Raw genomic sequence first — 23,331 nt, 5'->3', positions numbered from 1 at the left:
CACCTGTAATCTCAACACTTTGGGAAGCCAAGACCAGCAGATCATCTGAGGTCAGGAATTTGAAACCAGCCTGGCCAACATGGTGAAACCCCTTCTCTACCAAAAATACAAAAATTAGCCAAGCGTGGTGGCGCATACCTGTAATCCCAGCTACTCGTGAGACTGAGACGGGAGAATCACTTGAACCCGGGAGGCGGAGGTTGCAGTGACCTGAGATCACGCCACTGCACCCCAGACTGGGGGCCAGAGCGAGACTTTGTCTCAAAACAACAACAACAACAAAATCTTCCTTTACACTAGACATTGAGTATTTTACATACTTTATCTCATTTAACCCTCATGAAGATCCTCTACCCTATGTACCGCTGTCATCCCATTTCACAGATGAAGGACCTGAAGCTCAGAGAGGCAGTGTCCTAGTGCATGGTTACCTAGGGTAGAGCTGGAATATGAACCTCAGGAGGCTGACTCCTTTATTATTTATTAATTTATTTTGTATTTTTTTTTAAAGCTGGGGTCTCGCTGTGTTGTCCAGGCTGGTCTGGAATTCCTGAGCTCAAGCAATCTTCGTGCCACAGCCTCCCAAAGTGCTGGGTGCTGGAATTACAGACATGACCCACTGCACACTGCACCCAGCCTCTTTTTTTTTTTTTTTTTAAGAGGCAGGGTCTCACTCTGTTGCCCAGGTTGGAGTGCAGTGGTGCCATCATAGCTCACTGCAGCCTCAAAACTCGTGGGCTCAAGGGATCCTCCTGCCCCAGCCTCCCGAGTTGCTGGGACTACAGGCATACACTACTATGCCCAGCTAATTAGAAGTCTGACTCCTGAGCTCAGACTGCAGTACTCAATGTACCTCATTCTGGCCTCCCTGGAAGCATCCTCAGGGCCAGTGGTCTGCTGGGTGCTTTCTGTGCTGAGGCAGTCTTGGACTGGGGACAGCACAGTCTTGAACCCGAAAGGGATCAAGGTGGGGTGAGATGCTCAGGTGGTGAAAATGAGGGACAGGCAGCACTTCCCCAGCATCCCCTATCCAGGGCAGGTACACCCTGGGCCCTACCTCTTAGGAATATTGGATGGCAATGGAGGCAGAGAGGAAGGCATGCAGAAGGGCCTGGCTGCCTCTCCTCTTTCCACCTCACCTTTCCTGGGTTACTGTCCCTGAGAACCCTCATTTGGAGTACAGTGTGGACCAGGGGCTACTGTGATTCATAACAGTTCCAAGTGGAAAGGACTTAGAGATCATCCTAGCCAATTCTTCTGTTTTACAGAAAGATTCTGAGACCTAGAGAGGAAGAAACACTTACTCTATATGGGAAGGGCATGAGCAAAGGTGTAATTGCCTCATCGTGGGTTCTTCCTGCCTGTTGCACAGACAAAATCAGTTCACTGAGACTGTGATATTGCAGGAGAGAGTTTTATTAACTCAAGGCTGGCCATGCAGTAGTTGGAGTTATTACTCAAATCAGTGTCTCTGAGAAGTCCGAGGCTAGGCTTTTTATGAACAAGTTGGTGGGCAGGGGGCAGGGAATGGGTTGGAGATGGTATCACAGAGGTGTGGAAAATGGTCCTCCTGCACAGAGTCGGCCTCCAGATGGGGCCACAGGACTGGTTGAGGCATGAGTCACAGGTTGGGGCAGGATCAGCCAGTTGCCAGAAAATCTGGAAAAAAAAAAAATCAGTTACAGGCTCATGCCTGTAACCCAGCACTTTGGAATGAGGCGGGCGGATCACGAGGTCAGGAGTTTGAGAACAGCCTGACCAACATGGAGAAACCCTGTCTCTACTAAAAATACAAAAATTAGCCAGGCATGGTGGCACGCTCTTACACTCTTATAATCCCAGCTACTCAGGAGGCTGAGGCAGGAGAATCTCTTGAACCCGGGAGGTGGAGGTTTCAGTGAGCCAAGATCGCGCCACTGCACTCTAGCCTGGGCGACAGAGGGAGACTCCATCTCAAAAAAAAAAAAAATCTCAAAAGACAAATCTTAAATTTTACAAGTAATGTTATCTATAGGAGCAAGAGGAAGTCACAAATCCTGTGGCCTCTGGCCACATGACTGCTGAGCATAAGGGATTATAGAAACTATGCTGACATTTAGCAGAATTCTGGCCCGTCCCATACTCCTAATCTTGTGGCCTTTCATTAGTCCTTTTTTGCTTTTTGTGTTTTTTTATGTGTTTTTTTGAGACAAAGTTCTGCTCTGTCATCTAGGCTGAAGTGCAATGGCATAATCACAGCTCACGGCCTCAAACCATCTTCCCACCTCAGCCTCCCAAGTAGCTGGGACTACAGGTGTGCACCACCACATATGGCTAATTTTTTATTTAAAACATTTCTTTCTTTTTTTTTTTTTTTGAGATGGAGTTTCACTCTGTCACCCAGGTTGGAGTGCAGTGGCGTGATCTCTGCTCACTGCAACCCCTGCCTCCCAAGTAGCTGGGGTTACAGGCAGGCACCACTATGCCCGGCTCATTTTTGTATTTTTAGTAGAGACAAGGTTTCACCATGTTAGCCAGGCTGGTCTCAACTTTCTGACCTCAGGTGATCCACCCACCTCAGCCTCCTGAAGTGCTGGGATTACAGGTGTGAGCCACCATGCACAGCCTAGCGGGGGTTAGTTTTAAGGAAGGACAATTATCATCCTTGCTTTCAAATTAAACTATTAATATCAGGGCATGGTGGCTCACACCTGTAATCCTAACACTTTGAGAGGCCAAGTTGGGAGGATCGCTTGAGGCCAGGAGTTCGAGACCAGCCTGGTCAACATAGTGAGACCTCATCTCTTTATTATTTATTTATTTATTTATTTATTTATTTATTTATTTATTTTGAGTCAGAGTCTTGTTCTGTTGCCCAGGCTGGAGTGCAGTCCTGCAGTCTCGGCTCACTGCAACCTCTGCCTCCCTGGTTCAAGTGATTCTCCTTCCTCAGCCTCCCAAGTATCTGGGATTACAGACATGTGCCACTACGCCCGGCTAATTTTTGTATTTTTAGTGGAGCCAGGGTTTCACCATGTTGGCCAGGCTGGTCTCAAACTCCTGACCTCAGGTGACCCGCCCACCTCAGCCTCCCAAAGTGCTGGGATTACAGGCGTGAACCACCACACCCAGCTGAGACCTCATCTCTATTTTTTAAAAAAATTAAACTATCAACTAAATCCCTCCCATGATTAGCTTGGCCTATGCCCAGGAATGAATGGAAGAAAGCCAGCCTGTGAGGCTAGAAGCAAGATGGAGTCAGCCATGTTAGACTTCTCTCACTGTCACAATCTTTGCAAAGGCAGTTTCAAAAGTACAGAAACAGAGCAGGGGTATAGAACTTGGAAAGGGTTTGCAGGATTCCAAAATAGCATCTTCATGGGATTCACCAAACCTGGGGGGCCTGGGCGTGGAATAATGGGATGGAGGGATAATGTATCTCTGGCTTTGAATTCTATAAATCCCTACTGTACTCTCTTCCTCCAGTCTCCTAATGTCCCATCCCTGGGGTACCTGAATGCATTAATACCACTGCCATAAGGATGTCAGGGATGTGGCTGAAATGCTCTCTACCTCCCCAACTCCCTCCCTGCCTGGGAACTGTGCAGTTGAGTCTAAGATCTGGTCAGCCAATGATGGAGGCATGACAGCTGGGCTGTGGCCTCAAAGGATTGAAGGGCTTTCTTGAGGGAGAGCTAGGGCATGTAAGCACTCAGTTATTTGTTCAAAGAAGAAATCAATGAGGGTGTGAAGGGAAAATAAAATCTCAAAATCCTCAAATCACTAAGCCAAAGGGAAAAGTCAAGCTGGGAACTGTGTCAGGCAAACCTGCCTTCCATTCTATTCCTCAATAAGATAGCTACAAAGATGTGTCCCCTGCAGCCTCGACTGCCTAGGCTCAAGTCATCCTCCCACCTCAGCCTCCTGAGTAGCTGGGACTACAGATATGCACCAACATGGAAAGTCCTTGTGGTCCTCAAGATCTTTACCCTGTTGAATTTCACCCTGGCAATGTAAATTGATAGATTATCTTCACAGGTGAGGGACAAAGGACAGAACTCAAAGTCATCCCTCTGCTCACCTGAGACAAATCCATATCTGATTGCTTCCTCTCCCCTGTTGTTTATGTAAAAATGCAGATTCACTGAGCCGGACTGAGGCATAAGTGACTATTCCTCTACCCCCCTCTCACGTGTAAATTATATGTTCAGTAAAATGCTAATCTGAGACTCAAAGAAATGCAACCTTTTGTCTCTTATCTACGGATGACCCTGACCCGGAAGCCCCCACTTTGAGCTGTCCCACCTTTCCAGATGGAACCAAAGTACATCTTACACGTATTGATTGATGCCTTATGTCTCCCTAAAATGTATAAAACCAAGCTGCGCCCCAACCACCTTGGGCACATGTTCTTAGGGTCTCCTGAGGCTGTGTCATGGGTGTGTCCTTAACCTTGGCAAAATAAACTTTCTAAATTGATTGAGACCTGTCTCATATAGTTTTGGGTTAACAAGCGAGAGGCAAATGTGGCAGTTGGAGAGGATTCAGAGGTGAAGGTGGAGGGAGTCCTAGGGTCCAGGAAGAGGGTGTGGAAAAGAGTTGTGATCCTGGGAGGAGTGGGTATGCCCATGTCTAGCAGCAACTTTGTGCTGGTTGAGAGGCGGGGTCGACAAGCGACCCCGGAAATCCCAGTTCCCAGTTTCCCTGAGACCAAGAGTAGACATGGCCATCCTCAGCTGCTTCTCCCTGCAGCCTCCAAGTTAGCCGTCAGTAGCAGAGGCAGTACTATGCGGACATGTCCCCTTTCTACCGGAAGCTGCTGCAGCACAACCTCCACGTCCCGTGTAACAATGCAAAGCTCATCTGGCTGGGGAGAGGTTTGTGGAGACCCTGTGCCCCAGAGGAGGGGAAGAGTGAATTCTGGGGGATTTTTGGTGGGGATTGGGGGTGGAGGTGGAGTACTGTAGCCCTTCATTCTTCCAGAAGTCGGTAGCCTGGGGAAGAGTCCTAGTGCTGCTCCAAAAGGTGGCCATCCTGGAAGCATTCTGTCTCAGGGAAGAATCAAGTGGAGGAGGACTGGGAAGATGATCAAAGTTCAAGCATTTCTTCGTTTTCATTGGTATCCGAAAGAAGACCTTGTCCCTTCAACTGTGTAAAGCTGGGCTCCACCCAGATCACAGACAAGGGATAACTTATTTCCAAAAGAGCTTCATTAGCATTTAAATGTGTGCCAATCTCTTCATCTTTAAAAAAAAAAAAATAGAACTCTGTCCTCCAGCTATAGCTCTCCCCCCCTTTCCCAGACTCACAGGCCACTTCCATCTGACTTTGGTCTCCCCTCATTCCACAGAAAGGACTCTCCCTAAGGTCACCATAGTCGAGCTGAGCTGTCACACATCCTGAGGACCTTATCAATCCCCTCCTTGCTTGACTGCTCAAAAACACTGAGCCTCTCGGTTCTTTTGGCCTCCAGTAGCCCTCAGGCCTCTTGGGCTGGGCTGCTCTTCCACGCCTTCTTTGCGGGAGGCTCTTCCACACTTAACCTTGAGCTCCAGCAGGATTCTTTTCAGGCCCTGGCTTCAGCTCTCAGCAAACTCCCACTGGGCAGCAGCTCTACCAGCCTGGCCTGTCAGTAACTGCATCCCCTGTTTCCAGAGTCTTCCTGGGTGTTAGCTCCTTGGGGGTCACTGGACGTCTCCACCTGGGTGAATCACAACTACCTCCAACTCCTGCACTAAACTCACCATCTCTTCTCCCAAACTTCCCCAGTCTCCTTGTCTCATAGGGAGAAAGGCACCCAGTAGCAGACAATTCTTTTTTTTTTTTTTGAGACAGAGTCTCATTCTGTCACCCACGCTGGAGTGCAGTGTGCAGTGGCGTGATCTCGGGTCACTGCAACCTCCATCTCCCGGATTCAAGCCATCCTCCCGCCTCAGCCTCCCTAGTAGCTGGGACTACAGGCACGCGCCACCATGCCCGGTTAATTTTTGTATTTTTGTAGAGATGGGGTTTCATCATGTTGGCCAGGCTGGTCTCAAACTCCTGACCTCAGGTGATCTGCCCACCTCAGCCTCCCAAAGTGCTGGGATTACAGGCATGAGCCACTGTGCCCAGCCCCTTCATTTCTTTTCTCTTATCTTTCACACTATCAATTACCAAAGCCCGACAATTTCACTTCCACATCTCTTGTGGTCCCAGTTCTCCCCATTCCCACCACACTATCTCCCCTGGACTCTTACAGTAGTTTCCTGGTTAGTTTCCCAGCCCTTCTTCCACATCACAGCCAGCGTGACCTTAAAAAAAAAATGCAAATATAAGCCTGTCAGCTGCTCCACCCAACCCTTCAAAGGCTTCCCAGAGCTCTTAGGATAAAGGGCTGACCACAGCAGCCCTAGATGGGCTTCTGGCTACCTCTCTGGGTTCCAGCTTTCCTGGTCTTTCAGCTCCTCACAGATGCCCAAAGATGCTGTATCGTCTCTGGGAGGCCTAGCTCTTTGCTGGAATGTAACCCCCTCCCCGCCACTCTTCCTCTGTAACTCCTACTCCACGCCCAGCCAGGTTTTTAATTTTTTAAATATATATATTATATTTTTTATTGTACTTTAAGTGCTGGGATACAAGAGCAGAATGTGTAGGTTTGTTACACAGGTATACGTGTGCCATGGTGGTTTGCTGCACCTATCACCTGTCATCTCAGTGTTAAGCCCTGCATGTATTAGCTATTTGTCCTAATGCTCTGCCTCCCCTTGCCCCCACCCCCTGACAGGCCCCAGTGTGTGATGTTCCCCTCCCTGTGCCCATGTGTTCTCATTGTTCAACTCCTGCATATGAGTGAGAACATGTGGGGTTCGGTTTTCTGTTCCTGTGTTAGTTTGCTGAGGATGATGGCTTCCAGCTTCATCCAGGTCCCTGCAAAGGACATGATCTCATTGACTTTTTATGGCTGCAGGTTTCTGAATTTCTCAGTGGGCTTTTTGCAGTGTGCCTCCCTGGACATCCTCCCAGGGTAGAGCTACCAATGTCCTACTAGAGCCTGAGTGCCCAGGGAATCAGAGGGATTGGGGCAGGGCAGTGGTAATGGGCTGGATTTAGAGTTAGGCTGTCAATGGGCAGCTCTGGGTAAGACAGAGAATCCTAAGGTAGTTAAAACTACTGTAAATTGAAGTTACTAACTTGAAAAATGAGACTGAAAAACAGGAACATGAAATAATAAGGCTTTGTATTTCTTGCATTCTTTTTTATGTATTTCTTTATTTTTTGAGACAAGGTCTCAGTCTGTTGCCCAGACTGGAGTGCGCTGGTGCAATCACGGCTCACTGCAGCCTTGACCTTCTGGCCTCAGGGGATCCTCCCACCTCAGCCTCAGCCTCCTAAGTAGCTGCAACTACAGGTATGCAGCACCATGCCTGGCTAATTTTTCTTTTTCTTTTTTGTAGAATCTTGCTGCGTTTCCCAGGCTGGTCTTTAACTCCTGGACTCAAGCAGTCCTCCCACCTCGGCCTCCCAAAGTGCTGGGATTACAGGCGTGAGCCACCATGCCCAAAGGCCTTGTATTTCCATTCACCTTTCTTCCAAGCACTTTGAAATATATTATAATATAGTTTGCACAGATCTCAAAGCCTCAAAATTCTTTGTCTTCTAAGTATTTTTTGTTCCCCTCCCTAACCTAATTAAATGAGGCTTTTGTTTCCAGTACTTACATTTCCCTCTCTGGGCTATTTTGGGAAACAGTGAAAAGAGTTTTGTAAAATCAGAGTCTCGCTCTCTAGCCAGGCTGGAGTGCAGTGGCGCGATCTCGGCTCACTGCAACTCTGCCTTCCGGGTTCAAGCAATTCCCCCGCCTCAGCCTCCCGAGTAGCTGGGACCTCAGGCGTGCGCCACCATGCCCGGCTAAGTTTTTGTATTTTAGTAGAGACAGGGGTTTCACCATGTTGGCCAGGATGGTCTCGATCTCCTGACCTTGTGATCTGCCTACCCCGGCGTCCCAAAGTGCTGGGATTATAGGCATGAGCCACTGCGCCCGGCCGAGAGTTTTGTAAAATTCTTCCAGAGCCTGGGATGCAGTTAATTGGGGAGAAGTGAAAGAGCGGAAGAAGGCTAAGGAAAGAGGCCAGGAAAGTAATTAACAGCTAGCTAAAATATCCTGTTTCTAAATACAGTGGGTTGCTGAGTTATAAGGTGATTCAGTTAATCCTTTGTGAAGGTGTCTAGTAAAATAGTTTGTCTGGGCTTGATTTCCAATTATGTCTTTTGATAAAAATTCAAATGTGTATCAAGTGATCTACAGTACCCCTTCCAGTCTGTAAATTTCCTGTGAGTCTTTCAGCTTTTTAGTAAGGATAGAAGCCACCTAGGATTCTGACAGACGGTTGAAGGACTTTGATCTCTAGGCCATTGTGCAAATCTTGCAGGTACTTAGCTCAGGCTCCATGACAAGTCAAATCCTAGAAGTGGTGTTGTAACTCCAGGGGAGGGGTTGGCAGTGGGCACAAGGGTCTCCTGGAGCAGTCTCAGTTGAAAGCAGCAAACCATTTTCCCGGCAAAGACAGGTGGAAGTAGAAAAAGGCAATTCGGCTTTATTTTACCTTATCTTTATTTTTGGAGATCTATGTTTGAGACCAGAACTAGCTGTAGAATTACAGAGTTGACCTTAGATAGCTGACCTCTGTGGGTATCACCTACTGTCTTTAAAAAAAAAAAAAATCTTAAGGTGGGGTGTGGTGGTTCATACCTGTAACCCCAGCACTTTGGGATGCCTAGGTGTGGGGAATCACTTGAGGCCAGGAGTTGGAGACCAGACTGAGTGAGATCTCATCTCTACAAAAAGAGTTTTTAATTCATTTAAAAAAGTATTTAAAATTATACAAATAAAACATAAATACATACTCTTTGTAAAATGTTCAAATAGTGGGCAGGTGCAGTGGCTCACGCCTATAATCCCAGCACTTTGGGAGGCCGAGGCAGGTGGATCGCCTGAGGTCAGGAGTTCAAGACCAGCCTGGCCAACATGGTAAAACCCCGTCTCTACTAAAAATACAAAAAATTAGCTGGGCATGATGGCAGGTACCTGTAATCCCAGCTGCTCGGGTGGCTGAGGCAGGAGAATCGCTTGTAACTGGGAGGCAGAGGTTGTAGTGAGTCAAGACCATGCCATTGTACTCCAGCTTGGGCAAAAAAAGAAAAGAAAAAAAAAAAGAAAAAAAGAAAAAAAAAGTAGTCTATAGAATAAAAAGCCCAAGTTTCCTTTTACCCTTCCTCATTCCCACTCCTCTCCCTACAGACAAACATTGGTGTTAGTTGGGGGGGAGAAGTATATCTTTTCAAATGTTTTGATGCATTTAGTTATATATAATTATAGATATAGTTATTTTCTTCCACACAAATGGTAACATAATGATTATATATTTTTTCTTTCCTTCATCTAACTTTCTAATTTAGCAATAAATCTTAGAACCATTCCACATAAGCAAATGTAGACTTACCTCATTTTAAAATTATTATTATTTTTTTAGACTGATTTTTGTATTTTTGTATTTTTATTAGAGACAGGGTTTCACCATGCTGGCCAGGCTGCTCTTGAACTCCAGACCTCAGGCGATCCACCTGCTTCGGCCTCCCAAAGTGCTGGGATTACAAGTGTGAGCCACTGTGCCCGGCCAACTTACCTCATTTAAAAAAAAAAAAAGAGGCTGGGCCTGTAATCCCATCACTTTGGGAGGCCGAGGTGGGCGGATCACGAGGTCAGGAGATCGAGACCATTCTGGCTAACACAGAGAAACCCCGTCTCTACTAAAAATACAAAAAATTAGCCAGGCGTGGTGGCGGGCGCCTGTAGTCCCAGCTACTCGGGAGGCTGAGGCAGGAGAATGGCACGAACCCGGCAGGCAGAGCTTGCAGTGAGCCGAGATCATGCCACTGCACTCCAGCCTGGGTGACAGAGCGAGACTCCGTCTAAAAAAAAATTCATAATATTTCATTAAAAAGTACGATATTTATTTATTTATTTATTTATTTATTTATTTATTTTTGAGTCACAGTCTCACTCTGTCACCCAGGCTTGAGTGTAGTGGTGCGATCTACGCTCACTGCAACTTCTGTCTCCCGGGTTCAAGTGATTCTCTTGCCTCAGCCTCCCGAATAGCTGGGATTACAGGCACCTGCCACCACACCTGGCTAATTTTTGTATTTTTAGTAGAGATGGGGTCTGGCCCAAAGTACCATACATTTTATTATTGTTTCCAATCTTTTGGGTCCCCATAAACAACGCTTCCATGTATATCTGTATGCACTCTGCACACATTTGCAATGTTCATCTGTGGAGTAAATTCTTAGACATGGAATTACTGGGTCAGTGGGGTCGGCATTTTCACTTTTGATAAACTCGGCCAAAATGCTGCTATACATAGGGGTTTTGGTAACTTTTACTAGCAACAGTGCAGGGAAGGGCCTTATTCCTCATCCTTGTTCTGTTTAGGGGGCCTTTTACTTCTAAGATTACAATGTTGTAAGTCGATTTCTCCCTTTAGTACCCTGCAAGGCTTATTTGCACATATGCCTACCATGTGCCAGACACAATACTAGGTGCTGAGAATACAGCTGTGAACAAGACTGAAGTGATCCTTCTTCTTACTATATGTGGGGTCCCTGGCTCTTGCACAGTTCTGGCTCTTGCACAGTTGCTTGAAAACACAAGGGACTCAGTAAATGTAGGCTGAAAGACCTGGCCTCCAACTAAGGAAAGGTAGGTGTCGAAAAGTATTTTTAGGCTGGGCTTGGTGGCTCATGCCTGTAATCCCAGCACATTGGGAGGCTGAGGCGGGTGGATTACCTGAGGTCAGGAGTTCAATACCAGCCTGACCAACATGGTGAAACCCTGTGTCTACTAAAAATACAAAAATTAGCTGGGTGTGGTGGCACGTCCCTGCAATCTCAGGTACCTGGGAGGCTGAGGCAGGAGTCTTGCTTGAACTGGGGAGGCCGGAGGTTGCAGTGAGCTGAGATTGCACCATTGCACTCCAGCCTGGGCAACAAGAGCAAAACTCCGTCTCAAAAAAAAAAAAAAAAAAAAAGATGTGTTTTTAGGACATATGCTCAGTTAAATAGGCCAGTCACAAAAAGACAAATACTGCATGATTCCACTTATATGAGGTATCTAAAGTAATCAAACTCAGGAACATAAAGAAGAATAGTGATTGTCAGGGACTAGGGGGAGGGGGAAATGGAAGGTGTTAAACAACAGATGTAGTTTCAGTTTTGCAAGATGAAAAAGTTCTAGAGATCTGTTGTACAACAATATGCATATAGTTAACACTACTGTATTCTACACTTAAAAATGATTAAGATGGTAAATTTCATGTGTTTCTTACCATAATTTTTTTTAAGTATTTTTTTGGGCACGAGAGGTAATATGAGAGAGATGGCCAGAAGACCACCTACTGAGCCTAGCCTGAGGACAGGGGTGAGCACAGGGATAGGTTTGAATTTCTTTTTCTTTTCTTTTTTTTTTTTGGAGACAGAGTCTCGCTCAGTCGCCCAGGCTGGAGTCAAGCGGCGCGATCTTGGCTCACTGCGACCTCTGCCTCCCGGGTTCACGCCATTCTCCTGCCTCAGCCTCCCGAGTAGCTGGGACTACAGGCGCCCGCCACTACGCCCGGTTAATTTTTCTGTATTTTTAGTAGAGACGGGGTTTCACCGTGTTAGCTGGAATGGTCTCGATCTCCTGACCTCGTGATCCGCCCGCCTCGGCCTCCCAAAGTGCTGGGATTGCAGGCGTGATCCACAGCGCCCTGCCTTTTTTTTTTTTTTTTTTTTTGAGACAGAGTTTTGCTCTGTCGCTCAGGCTGGAGTGCAGTGGCGCGATCTCTGCTCACTGCAACCCACGCCTCCCGGGTTCAAGCGATTCTCCTGCCTCAGCCTCCTAAGTAGCTGGGATTACAGGTGTGCGCCACCACGCCCGGCTAATTTTTTGTATCTTAGTAGAGATGGGGTTTCACCGTGTTAGCCAGGATGGTCTCGATCACCTGACGTCGTGATCCACCCGCCTCAGCCTCCCAAAGTGCTGGGATTACAAGCGTGAGCCACCGCGCCCGGCCTTAATTTCAAAAGGTAATAGAGCTAACCAGTCAACACTTCCTTCCCAATCCTTTCTCTTTTGGGTACAGGTGAGTATAAAATCTTACCAGCTATCATAGTTAACAAACAAACCATAGCAAAATATGTTTCTATGCTTTTTCTCTTGAGAGCAAAGGACATGGGTATCCTTTCTTAGACGGCTTCTAGGACTTAAGCCAGGAAGAGAACTTGCGTCTCCTACGTCTCTGGAAGGCGTCTCTGGAAGGTGTCCCTTCTTCAATAGGCAGAACTAAAACAGAAAGTTCCCTTGACCAAAGCGAAGCAAGCGAGGACAAGGTGGCCACCTGGGTGACTACAACCCCCAGCATGCACTGCTCCTTCTAGGGCGCAGCGACGAACGAAGACGCATTACTTCTGCGATGGGAACGGGGTAGAGGAGCGCGACTACACATCCCAGGATGCAAAGCGCCCCAACTCTAGTCACAACCTGGCTTGCTTTCTGGCTGGCGTTCCCCGCCATAAGGGACACTAGGGGAGGGGATTGTTTCGGTTGGGAATCCCCGAAGTCTACTGGACCGTGACATTTCGAAAGAGGAAGGAAAGTGGAGGAAAGCTGTTTCACTGTAATTCAAAGTAGTTCCCGCGCAGGGTGGCGAGGAGTTATGGGCCCCTTCCATAATTTATTGTTCCTCAAAGGCAATGCCAAGCCCCACGGGTCGCAGCCCTCGAGGGCAGGTGGGAAGTACGTGAAGCCCCAAATCGAAGTTATCAGCATCTCCCTATTGGCCCTCGCCTCGAGCGCAGGCGCGAGGGCTCTGACTCCGGTCCCCTGGGCCTGGTGAGCGGCAATTGGCCAAAGTCCGCGAAGTAGGAGGCCGGATTGGTAGTTGCTAGCAGGAGCCTGATTTCTTCCTCGACTTCTGCAAGTGATAGAGTGTGATTGGTTTAAATCCGCGGGCAACTGTCGGTGACTGGGTAGAAGCCACAGGCGGGGCGCGGCCATTGGCTGGCTCTGGGGCCATCCCTCCTCGGGCGGGCAGCGAATGATGAAATGGGAACGGGGAGGGGAAAGGCCGCGACGTGAGCGCGCGACCTCCGGCGCCATTTTGTAGAGAAACAAGCGGAGTTAACCGAAGAGGGGGTCGAGGAGATCCGGAGTCGGGGACCCAGGAGTTTCCTGTGTCCAGCGCTGCCGGAGCCGCCTGAGGTGAGGCGGGTTGGCGTCAGGGGCTAGGGTAGGGTGGCGGTGTCAGCTTGGGAACGCGAGAGCCGGTGGGAGGAGGAACAGGGGTGGACCTGGGGCCACTGGAAGCGTTTCCCGGAGCTCTAGGGAGTGAGAGGCAGCCGGGACGGGGAAGTGGGACGAGGCGGGAGAGGGCGGACTCTTCTCCACACGGCTCTCGGAGGCTTCGCGCTCTGAAGATTAGAGGCCAGCGAGAAGGCTCCAGGAAGCGGAGGGTAGAGCGCGGAGTGAGACCCATGGTGGTCTCTGTCCCGGGCCTGGAGGCTCAGGGGGGCGGCAGCGGCGGCAGTTCGTGTCGCTGGGCCTGGCTTCGCGCGGGTTGCACCCCTCTGAGACCTCCACGAGCTCCTTAACTACTGTTTCTGTCTCTGCTCCCTGATGATTGCAGTGGGCATCGGCTTCCGAGGCCTAGGGCTTCTGGCGGGGGGGACCGTGTTTGGAGTTTTTGCATGTTTCCAGTTCTTCTCCGTGTACTCGGAGCTGCCACTCTCCCCGTCTTACGCCCCCAGCACGTTGTCAAAGCCCCCCAGGTTTCGGGTGTCCCCGGATGGGAAGGGCGGGCGGGAGCAAGCACTTCCTTATTACTTGCTACAGGTTTTGTTCCACTCGCGCGCCTGGGCGCTCACACTTTCTTTGAAGTTGGCCCCCACCTACTCGGTCCGGTGTCTGCAGTAGTGGCGGTCCTGCTCACCCAGGACAAGTGTCCCGCTAGTGAGCTGAGCACTTGTAGGCCTCAAGGCTGATAAGATCCACGGCAGGTCTTGTAGAGGTACTTAAGGCCAAACACAAATAATACTTTTTCAGTACCACCTCCTTTGCAGAATTCACCCAAGAGGGCTCACAGATACTAACTCCACGAGGAGTAAGCTTTGTAGATTAAAAAAGAATGCTTGTCATCTGTGCGTTTGAAAATGTTGTATTTAAAATAAACTTTATGACAAACTTTTCCCATGAAGTTAATCAAATGTCACATTTCTTAGGACTCTAATAAAGTCTGTTTTCTTCCTGAAAACTGAGTAACAATGCTTAACCTACCCTGCCGATTTCTCTACAATTTGATAGCCTGTGACTACTTGGTTTTTTTTTTTTTTTAAGTCAGTGATTGAGTGAATATAATTATACTGTTTGAAACAATGCCGAACGTTTTCCTTATGACAGCCCCTTTGATAGGAATAGGGAATACATGGATTAAAAAAATGAGGGAAGGCAAGTAAAATATTAGGAAGAAGGTCAAACAGATTAAGAACAATTTTTTTCTATAGGTACTTGGGTTTAATACTTAAGTGATCTGTGGTCCAGGTTGGTATTCCTACCCTTTTAAAGATTGGCAGCAGAGTATTTTAGCTATTAAGAAGACATGTGGTAACAGTTTAAATAATTATGTTTTAGGATACTGCAAATTGTTACCTTGTCTAAGGAGAATATGCATTGATGATACATGGTTTTAGGTGGCTAGCTGTGCTTTGACTGAAATGATAGCATGTTGATAAAACTAGTTTGGAGAGTTAGTTCCTTTTCAACAAGTGTGGGTTCCCCAAGTCTTAGTGGAAACAAGTCTAGAATCGACTGGGCGCGGTGGCTCACGCCTGTAATCCCAGCACTTAGGGAGGCCAAGGTAGGTGAATCACCAGAGGTCAGGAGTTCGAGACCAGCCTGGCCAACATGTCAAAACCGCGTCTCTACTAAAAATACAAAAATTAGCCGGGTGTGGTGGCAGGTGCCTGTAATCCCAGCTACTTGGGAGGCTGAGGCAGGAGAATTGCTTGAACCCGGGAGGCGGAGGTTGCAGTGAGCCGAGATAGAGCTACTGCACTCCAGCCTGGGGGACAGGGAGACTCCGTCTCAAAAAAAATTATAGAATGAAGGCGCAAAGACATGTCTATTTGTAACTGAAAATATTTCCTTTTCTTACCTAAGATTGTAATCTTAGAAGTTTTAAGGTACGGTTTTGTGGCATTACGGTGGAAAAGAATTGAAATGTGCTCTTTTTGGTTCCCAGCTTAACACCCCGGGTTCATTTTCTTTTTTTCTAGTTTCTGAATTTCTCTTCGGGGTTTAGATCCTAGTCTCTTTAACGTAGATGTTGTCAAGCTAAATAATAAGACATCCTTCTTATTTGGAGTCAAGTCATTAAAAACTATGAAAACAAATGGAAATGCTTGCCATCTTTTCAAAACATGCTTTAAAGTCTGATTTCAAATTACCTTGCATGTTACTTTTTCTGAGTATGTTTTAGGATAGATTCTGATCTGGTTATGAGAAACTTTTTTTTTTTTTTTTTGGGATGGAGTCTCGCTCTGTCACCATGCTGGAGTGCAGCGGCACACGATCTCGGTTCACTGCAACCTTTGCCTCCAGGGTTCAAGCAATTCTGCCTCAGCCCCTCGAGTAGCTGGGACTACAGGTGCCCGCCACCACACCCAGCTAATTTTTGTATTTTAATAGAGACAGGGTTTCACCATGTTGGCCAGGATGGTCTCGAACTCTTAACTTCATGATCCACCCGCCTCACCCTCCCAAAGTGCTGGGATTACAGACGTGAGCCACGGTGCCCAGCCGAGAAGCTTTCTTTTTAACCAGTTTGAATTTATGAACTTGATTATTTCTTTCTGTGTAATAACAAACACGTCTTTGGTACCCAATACCAGAGAATGGAATTTGTCCACAATAATTCTAATTGAGTGCTGTCATATTTTGGGACTAATTTTTTTGGCCCAGGCAAGTGGCTCAAGCCTGTATCCTAGCTTTTTGGGAGGATGAGGGAGGAGGATGCTTGAGACTAGGAGTTAGAGACCAGCCTGGGCAACATGGTGAGACCCTGTCTTTACAAAAAAGAAAATTAAATTAAAAAAAATTTTTGCAAAATATTTGTTATGAGTATTTTGTCCCACATTAACAAAAATAGTAGTCTGCCATTTTTTTTTTTTTTTTTTTTTTTTGAGACGGAGTCTCACCCTGTTGCCCAGGCTGGAATGCAGTGGTGCGATCTCGGCTCACTACAACCTCCGCCTCCTGGGTTCAAGCGATTCTCCTGCCCCAGCCTCCCAAGTAGCTGGGATTACAGGTGCGCACCACTGCACCCAGCTAATTTTTGTATTTTTGGTAGAGACGGGGTTTCACTATGTTGGTCAGGCTGGTCTCAAACTCTTGACCTCGTGATCCACCCGCGTCGGCATCCCAAAGTGCTGGGATTACAGGCATGAGTGACCGTGCCCAGCCTAGTAGTCTGCAATTTTGAAATGCTGTATTTTATGAACTTGGTATATATATATATATTTTTTTTTGAGACGCAGTCTCGCTCTGTTGCCCAGGCTGGAGTGCAATGGTGGAATCTTGGCTCACTGCAACCCCTGCCTCACAGGTTCAAGCGATTCTTCTGCCTCGGCCTTCTGAGTAGCTGGATTACAGGCGCCTGCCATCACGGCCAGCTAGTTTTTGTATTTTTAGTAGAGAAGAGGTTTCAACGTATTGGCCAGGCTGGTCTCGAATTCCTGACCTCAGGTGATCTGCCTGCCTCAGTCTCCCGAAGTGCTGGGATTACAGGTGTGAGCCATAGCGCCCGGCCTGAACTTGGTATATACTTTTATAAAAGAAAAGACTTTCAAGTCATATATATTAACTGAGGCATTTCTTTAATGACCCTCTGACCAAACTAAAACTTCCTGCTGTGAAGTTTCAAAATGGCATCCCATTGAGTGACTCTATATATAGAAGAATCTAGCAATTCCTTTTCTGTTTGCTCACAATTTTAAAGATGAATCTTTGAAAGTTAAAAGGGGCTCAACACCTTCTGCCCCCCAGTGTATACAATAGTTTTTTTTTTTTTTTTTTGAGACAGGGTTTCACTTCAATGCCTAGGCTGGAGTGCAGCGGCACAATCCCTGCTCACTGCAGCCTTGATATTCTGGTCTCAGGTCAGTCTCTCACCTCAGCCCCTGAGTAGCTGGGACTACAGGTGCATGTTAACCACACGTGTCAAAAATTGTTTTTTTTCTTTTTTTTTGAGAGAGAGTTTTGCTCTTCTCCCTCAGGCTGGAGTGCAGTGGTGTGATCTTGGCTTGCTGCAACTTCTGCCTCCCGGGTTCAAGTGATTCTCCTGCCTCAGCTTCCCAAGTAGCTGGGATTACAGGTGCGCGCCATCATGCCTGGCTAATTTTATATATATATGTTTTTTTAAAACAGGGTTTTGCTCTTGTTGCCCAGGCTGGAGTGCAATAGTGCGATCTCTGCTCAGTGCAACCTCCGGCTCCTGGGTTCAAGTGATTCTCCTGCCTCAGCCTCCTGAATAGCTGGGATTACAGGTGCATGCCACCATGCCCGGCTAATTTTTTGTATTTAGTAGAGACAGGGTTTCACCACGTTAGTCAGGCTGGTCTCGAACTCCTGACCTCAGGTGATCCACCTGCCTCGGCCTCCCAAAGTGCTGGGATTACAGGCGTGAGCCACTGCCCAGGCCTGTATTTTTAGTAGAGATGGGGTTTTACCATGTTGGCCATCTGGTCTTGAACTCCTGACCTCAAGTGATCTACCTGCCTCAGCTTCCCAAAGTTCTGGGATTACAGGTGTGAGCCACTGCGCCTGGCCTAATTTTTGTATTTTTTTGGTAGAGGTGAGGTTTCACTGTGTTTCCCAGGCTGGTCTGGAACTCCTGGGCTCAAGCGATCTGTCCACCAAGACCTCCCAGAGTGCCGTGATTACAGATGTGAGCCACCATACTGGCCTATGATACTTTTTTTTTTTAAGTGTACTTTTCACTCAAATTTGCAAGAATGTAGCAAACCAAATAAAGCATTGTTCACTGGAAAGCATAGTTTGAGAAGGCAGTAATTAGAGGTGTAGACTTAATATGAAGCCATTTGTTGAGTTTTTTCGTTTGTTTGTTTGTTTTTTAAGATGGAGTCTTGCTCTGTTGCCCAGGCTTGAGAGCAGTGGTGTGATCTCGGCTCACTGCAACGTCCGCCTCCCAGGTTCAAGTGATTCTCCTCCCTCAGCCTCCCGAGTAGCTGGGATTACAGGCGCGTGCCACCACGGCTGGGTAATTTTTGTCTTTTTAGTAGAGATCTGGTTCACCATGTTGGTCAGGCTGGTCTCGAACTCCTGACCTTGTGATCCACTCAGCTCAGCCTCCCAAAGTGCTGGGATTATAGGCGTAAGCCGTCGCACCCACAGTGATTTAAAGGAATGTAGTGTATATATTTAAGAAATGCATTTGTATCTTTAATTCTGGAAAACACAGCATTAACTAACCTCCAGCATACCTGTTGCTTAACTGTGTTACAGTTGTTACAGGGAAATTCCTGAAATGTTGAATACGTTGCAACCATGTAGGATAATTTTTTGTTGATTCTGAGAACATAAACTTTCTTCCAGTATATTCTCACACCACCAGATGTGTGGGGTTTTCCCCTGCACATCAAGCAAGCTATTCAGCAGTGGACACCACATGGGTATCCTCTAATTCAGTATTATTCTGACACGGTGTACCTGAAGATAGCATCAGATCCCACAGGTTGAAAGCTCAAGTCCCATAGACCGTCCCCCACTTCCAATGCTAATCTCAAGTCCCAGGTGGTTTTACCTGTGTTTCTGACCAACTGACTATAAATTGAGTTCCTAATACCCCCTTCTTTTGTTCAGTTAACTTGCTAGAGTGGCTTATATAGAACTCTCGGAAATACTTAGGGTTTTTTTTTTTTTGGAGCCGGAGTCTTGGCTCTGTCACCCAGGCTGGAGTGCAGTGGCACGATCTAGGCTTGCTGCAACCTCTGTCGCTCTGGTTCAAGCGATTCTTCTGCCTCGGCCTCCCAAGTAGCTGGGATTATAGGCATGCGCCACCACACCTGGCTAATTTTTTATATTTTTGGTAGAGACGGGGTTTCATCATGTTGGTCTCGAATTCTTGACTTCAAGCGATCGACCCACCTCAGCCTCCCAAAGTGCTGGGATTACAGACAGGCATCAGCCACTGTACCCAGCCAACACTTAGGTTCAAGAGTTTATTATAAAGGATATGGATGAGGAGGTGCGTAGGAGAAGTAAGGGCCGCGGAGCTTCCATGCCCTCTCCTGGCTACACTGTGCCTCAGCTATCTGGAAGCTCTCTGAACCCAGTCATTTATGGGCTTTTATGGAGGCTTCATTACAGAGGCACAGTTGGTTAAATCATTGACCTTTGGTGGTCACCTTAACCCTTAGCACCTTTTCCCTCCCTGGAGTTTGGAGGAGGTGGGGCTAAAAGTCCTAACCTTCTCATCTTGCCTTGGTCTTTCAGGTGACCAGCACCCATGCAGAAACTACCTAGAAGTTGCCAAGCTATCAGTCAACTCAGCATACAAAAGGAAACTTACCATTCTAAGGATCTTAGAAGTTGTATGCCAGGAAATGGGATGAAGACCAAATGTATATCTCACAATAAATATTACAGTAATGTTGAAGTAATTATTTGAAATATAAAAGTGGGATGGAAGTATTTTCTTTTCTTTTTTTTTTTGGAGGCAGAGTCTCGCTGTATCCCCCAGGCTGGAGCGCGATATCGGCTCACTGCAACCTCTCCTTCCTGGGTTCAAGCGATTCTCCTGCCTCAGCCTCCTGAGTAGCTGGGATTACAGGCGCCTGCCACCACGCTTGGCTAATTTTTGTATTTTTAGTAGAGACGGGGTTTTGCCATATTGGTCAGGCTGGTCTCGAACTCCTGACCTCAGGTGATCTGCCTGCCTTGGCCTCCCTGAGTGCTGGGATTACAGGCGTGAGCCACTGCGCCCAGCCAAAAGGATTTTCAAAGACGCTATCTAACTTCTTTTTTCTTTTTCTTTCTTTCTTTTTTTTTTGGGGGGTCAAGAGTTTCACTCTTGGCGCCTGGGTTAGAGTGCAATGGTGCGATCTCAGCTCACTGCAACCTCTGCCTCCAGGTTTCAAGAGACGATCCTGCCTCAGCCTCCAGAGTAGGTGGGATTATAGGTGCCCACCACCACATGTGGCTAATTTTTGTATTTTTAGTAGAGACAGGGTTTCACCATGTTCGCCAGGCTGGTCTCAAACTCCTGACCTCAGGTCATCCACCCACCTCAGCCTCCCAAAGTGTTGGGATTATAGGCGTGAGCCTATAATATTCTTAAGCTTTATATTCAGAACTCAGCAGTGTCCGAGTCAGATAAACATTTGTTCCCTTAGATTTATAGCTTCTAGGTTTTGCATTTTTTTCTTAATTGATTTTATTTTTTAGAGCAGTTTTGGGATCACAGTAAAATTGATGAGAAAGTACAGAGGTTTCCTGTATTATCTCCTGCCCCAATACATGCTTTGCCTTGCCCATTGTCAACACCCCCCCCCCCCCCCACTAGAGTGGTACATTTTTTGAGATACAGTCTCGCTCTGTCACCCAGGCTGGAGTGCAGTGGCGCCATCTCGGCTCACTGCAAGCTGCGCTTCCCAGGTTCACGCCATTCTCCTGCCTTAGCATCCCTAGTAACTGGGACTACAGGCGCCCACCACCACGCCTGGCTAATTTTTTATAGTTTTTTAGTAGAGACGGGGTTTCATCGTGTTAGCCAGGATGGTCTCGATCTCCTGACCTCGTGATCCACCCGCCTCGGCCTCCCAAAGTGCTGGGATTACAGGCGTGAGCCACCGAGCCCGGCCTGTACATTTCTTACAATTGATGAACCTACGCTGATAGATCATCATCATCCAAATTCTCTAGTTTACATTAGAATTCACTCTTGGTGGTGTATCTTCTTCTTTTTTTTTTTTTTTTTTTTTTTGAGACGGAGTCTCTTTCCGTCGCCCAGGCTGGAGTGCAGTGGTGCGATCTCAGCTCACTGCAAGCTCCGCCTCCCGGGTTCATGCCATTCTCCTGCCTCAGCCTCCTGAATAGCTGGGACTACAGGCACCCGGCTAATTTGTTTTTTGTATTTTTTGGTAGAGACGGGGTTTCACCGTGTTAGCCAGGGTGGTCTCGATCTCCTGACCTCATGATCCGCCCGCCTCGGCCTCCCAAAGTGCTGGGATTACAGGTGTGAGCCACCACGCCCGGCCATGGTGGTGTATATTCTGTGGATTTGGACAAACTATAAGGCCTGGTTTTGCTAACAAGAATAGTTGCCAGGCATGGTGGCTCATGCCTGTAATCCTAGCACTTTGGGAGGCCGAGGCGGGCGGATCACCTGAGGTCGGGAGTTTGAGACCAGCTTGACCAACATGGAGAAACCCCGTATCCACTAAAAATACAAAATTAGTTGGGCGTGGTGGCGCGTGCCTGTAATCTCAGCTACTTGGGAGGCTGAGGCGGGAGAATCGCTGGACCCTGGGAGGTGGAGGTTGCGGTGAGCCGAGATTGCACCATTGCACTCCAGCCTAGGTAACGAGCAAAACTCTGTCTCAAAAAAGAAAAAGAAAGAATAGTTAGCTGGGCCAGCGCAGTGGCTCACGCCTGCAATCCTAACACTTTTGGGAGGCAGAGGTGTACAAATCACTTAAGCCAAGGAGTTTCAGACCACCCTGGGCAATATGATGAAACCCCATCTCTGCTAAAAATATGAAACTTGAGGTGGGAGGATCACCTGAGCCTGGGGAGGTCGAGGCTGCAGTGGGCTGTGATCATTGCACTCCAGCCTGGGTGACAGACTCTGTCTCAAAAAAAAAGAAAAAAAAAAAGTTATCTTTTTGTCTGGTTTCAGGCTCTTGTCTTTTTTGAAATAACTTTCTAACTAATCTCCATTATAGTTTCTTTATCATTGGTTTTTGGGTTTATTTCACAAATAATATGTGGATATTGTGATTGTAAAAGATTCTAGGACTGCAGTTAATTTTTTATATTTCTGCCAAAATGCCACTTAAATCATTGCTTTGGAAATATCCTTTCTTTGTTCAGAAGTCATTCTAATACCTTCATCTGGAATTATAAGTGTTGATTCCTCCTTCCCTGTGGTACTACTGTGTTGTATTATAGCCAAAAGACTGTTAAGCAGTGGTACCCAAATATATCTTTGTCCTCTTTTTTTTTTTTTTTTTTTAAATGAGACAGAGTCTTCGCTGTGTCACCCAGGCTGGAATGTAGTGTCACGAGCTTGGCTCACTGCAATACAACCACCTCCTTCCGGGTTCAAGCGATTCTCCTGCCTTATCCCCGCCGAGTAGCTGGGATTACAGGCGCCTGCCACACCATGCCCGGCTAATTTTTGCATTTTTAGTAGAGATGGGGTTTCCTCATGTTGGCCAGGCTGGTCCTGAACCCCTGACCTCAGGTGATCTGCCCACCTCGGCCTCCCAAAGTGTTGGGATTACAGGTTTGAGCCACCGCACCCAGCCTCTTCGTCTTTTTACATCTGGAATGTCATCTCTACCAAAACTTTATCATTCTAGTCCAAACTCAGATGTACTGTCTATAAATACCTAATTTCCTTAAGCAAAATTGATTTTTTGCCATCCTTGGCCAGTTTCACTTAAGTGCACCCTACAATGCCTTTTAAGTTTTCTGTCCCATAGTGAGTAAGGAGTCTCTCTTTCCCCAGTGCATATATACAGTTGAACTGTAATTGAATAGTGCTTCATTTATTACAGTTGGGTAAATTGATAGAATATAGCATTCTTGGAAATCGATACTCTGGTTTTTCTTTTTTTCATACTGCTTGAATGAGCAACATTTCAGAGGAAAAGATCTATCGGTGGTGGTTCATTATGTAGGTAGGATTTTAGTTTCATTTGTGCATTGGATTTTAGAATATCAAGACTATCTCTAGTAATCTACAGAGTTAAACTATTTACATCTTGGCAATTTCTTGAATTAATTAGGGAGATCTTTCTTTACCCCCAACCTTTTATTTGGATAGAGTTTTCTTAGTTGTGACCAAAGCAAATAAGGTTTTTTTCCCAGCAGTTTTTTGGACGACTAGAAACAAGATTTGAATTTTTCATTTCCTCACTATGAAAATGCAAAACTTGGCTACGCGCGGTGGCTCACGCCTGTAATCCCAGCACTTTGGGAGGCCGAGGCGGGCAGATCACAAAGTCAGGAGTTCGAGACCAGCCTGGTCAATATGG

General features: G+C 47.0%; 1 protein-coding gene across 29 annotated transcripts in view; it reads left to right on the top strand.

Moving 5' to 3' along the window:
• Window positions 1-13,014: 13,014 nt before the first annotated feature.
• CNOT1 (CCR4-NOT transcription complex subunit 1) overlaps window positions 13,015-23,331 on the top strand; it is a 110,344-nt gene continuing 100,027 nt past the window's right edge. For 4 of the 29 annotated variants that reach the window (XM_054668433.2, XM_054668431.2, XM_009430909.5 and 1 more), the window contains exon 1: window positions 13,101-13,258. The gene's annotated coding sequence lies outside the window, so the exon portion shown is untranslated. Of the gene's footprint in view, window positions 13,259-17,325; window positions 17,424-18,187; window positions 18,330-19,564; window positions 19,693-23,331 lie in introns of all 29 variants that reach the window. The other 25 variants (XM_063797190.1, XM_063797194.1, XM_054668428.2 and 22 more) reach the window with 17 other exon arrangements.

The sequence above is a fragment of the Pan troglodytes genome, chromosome 18 (assembly GCF_028858775.2).
Source record: "Pan troglodytes isolate AG18354 chromosome 18, NHGRI_mPanTro3-v2.0_pri, whole genome shotgun sequence".
Taxonomy (NCBI): Eukaryota; Metazoa; Chordata; class Mammalia; order Primates; family Hominidae; genus Pan; species Pan troglodytes.
Note: the sequence above shows the minus strand (reverse complement) of the source record. Positions and strands in the feature narration are given on the sequence as shown.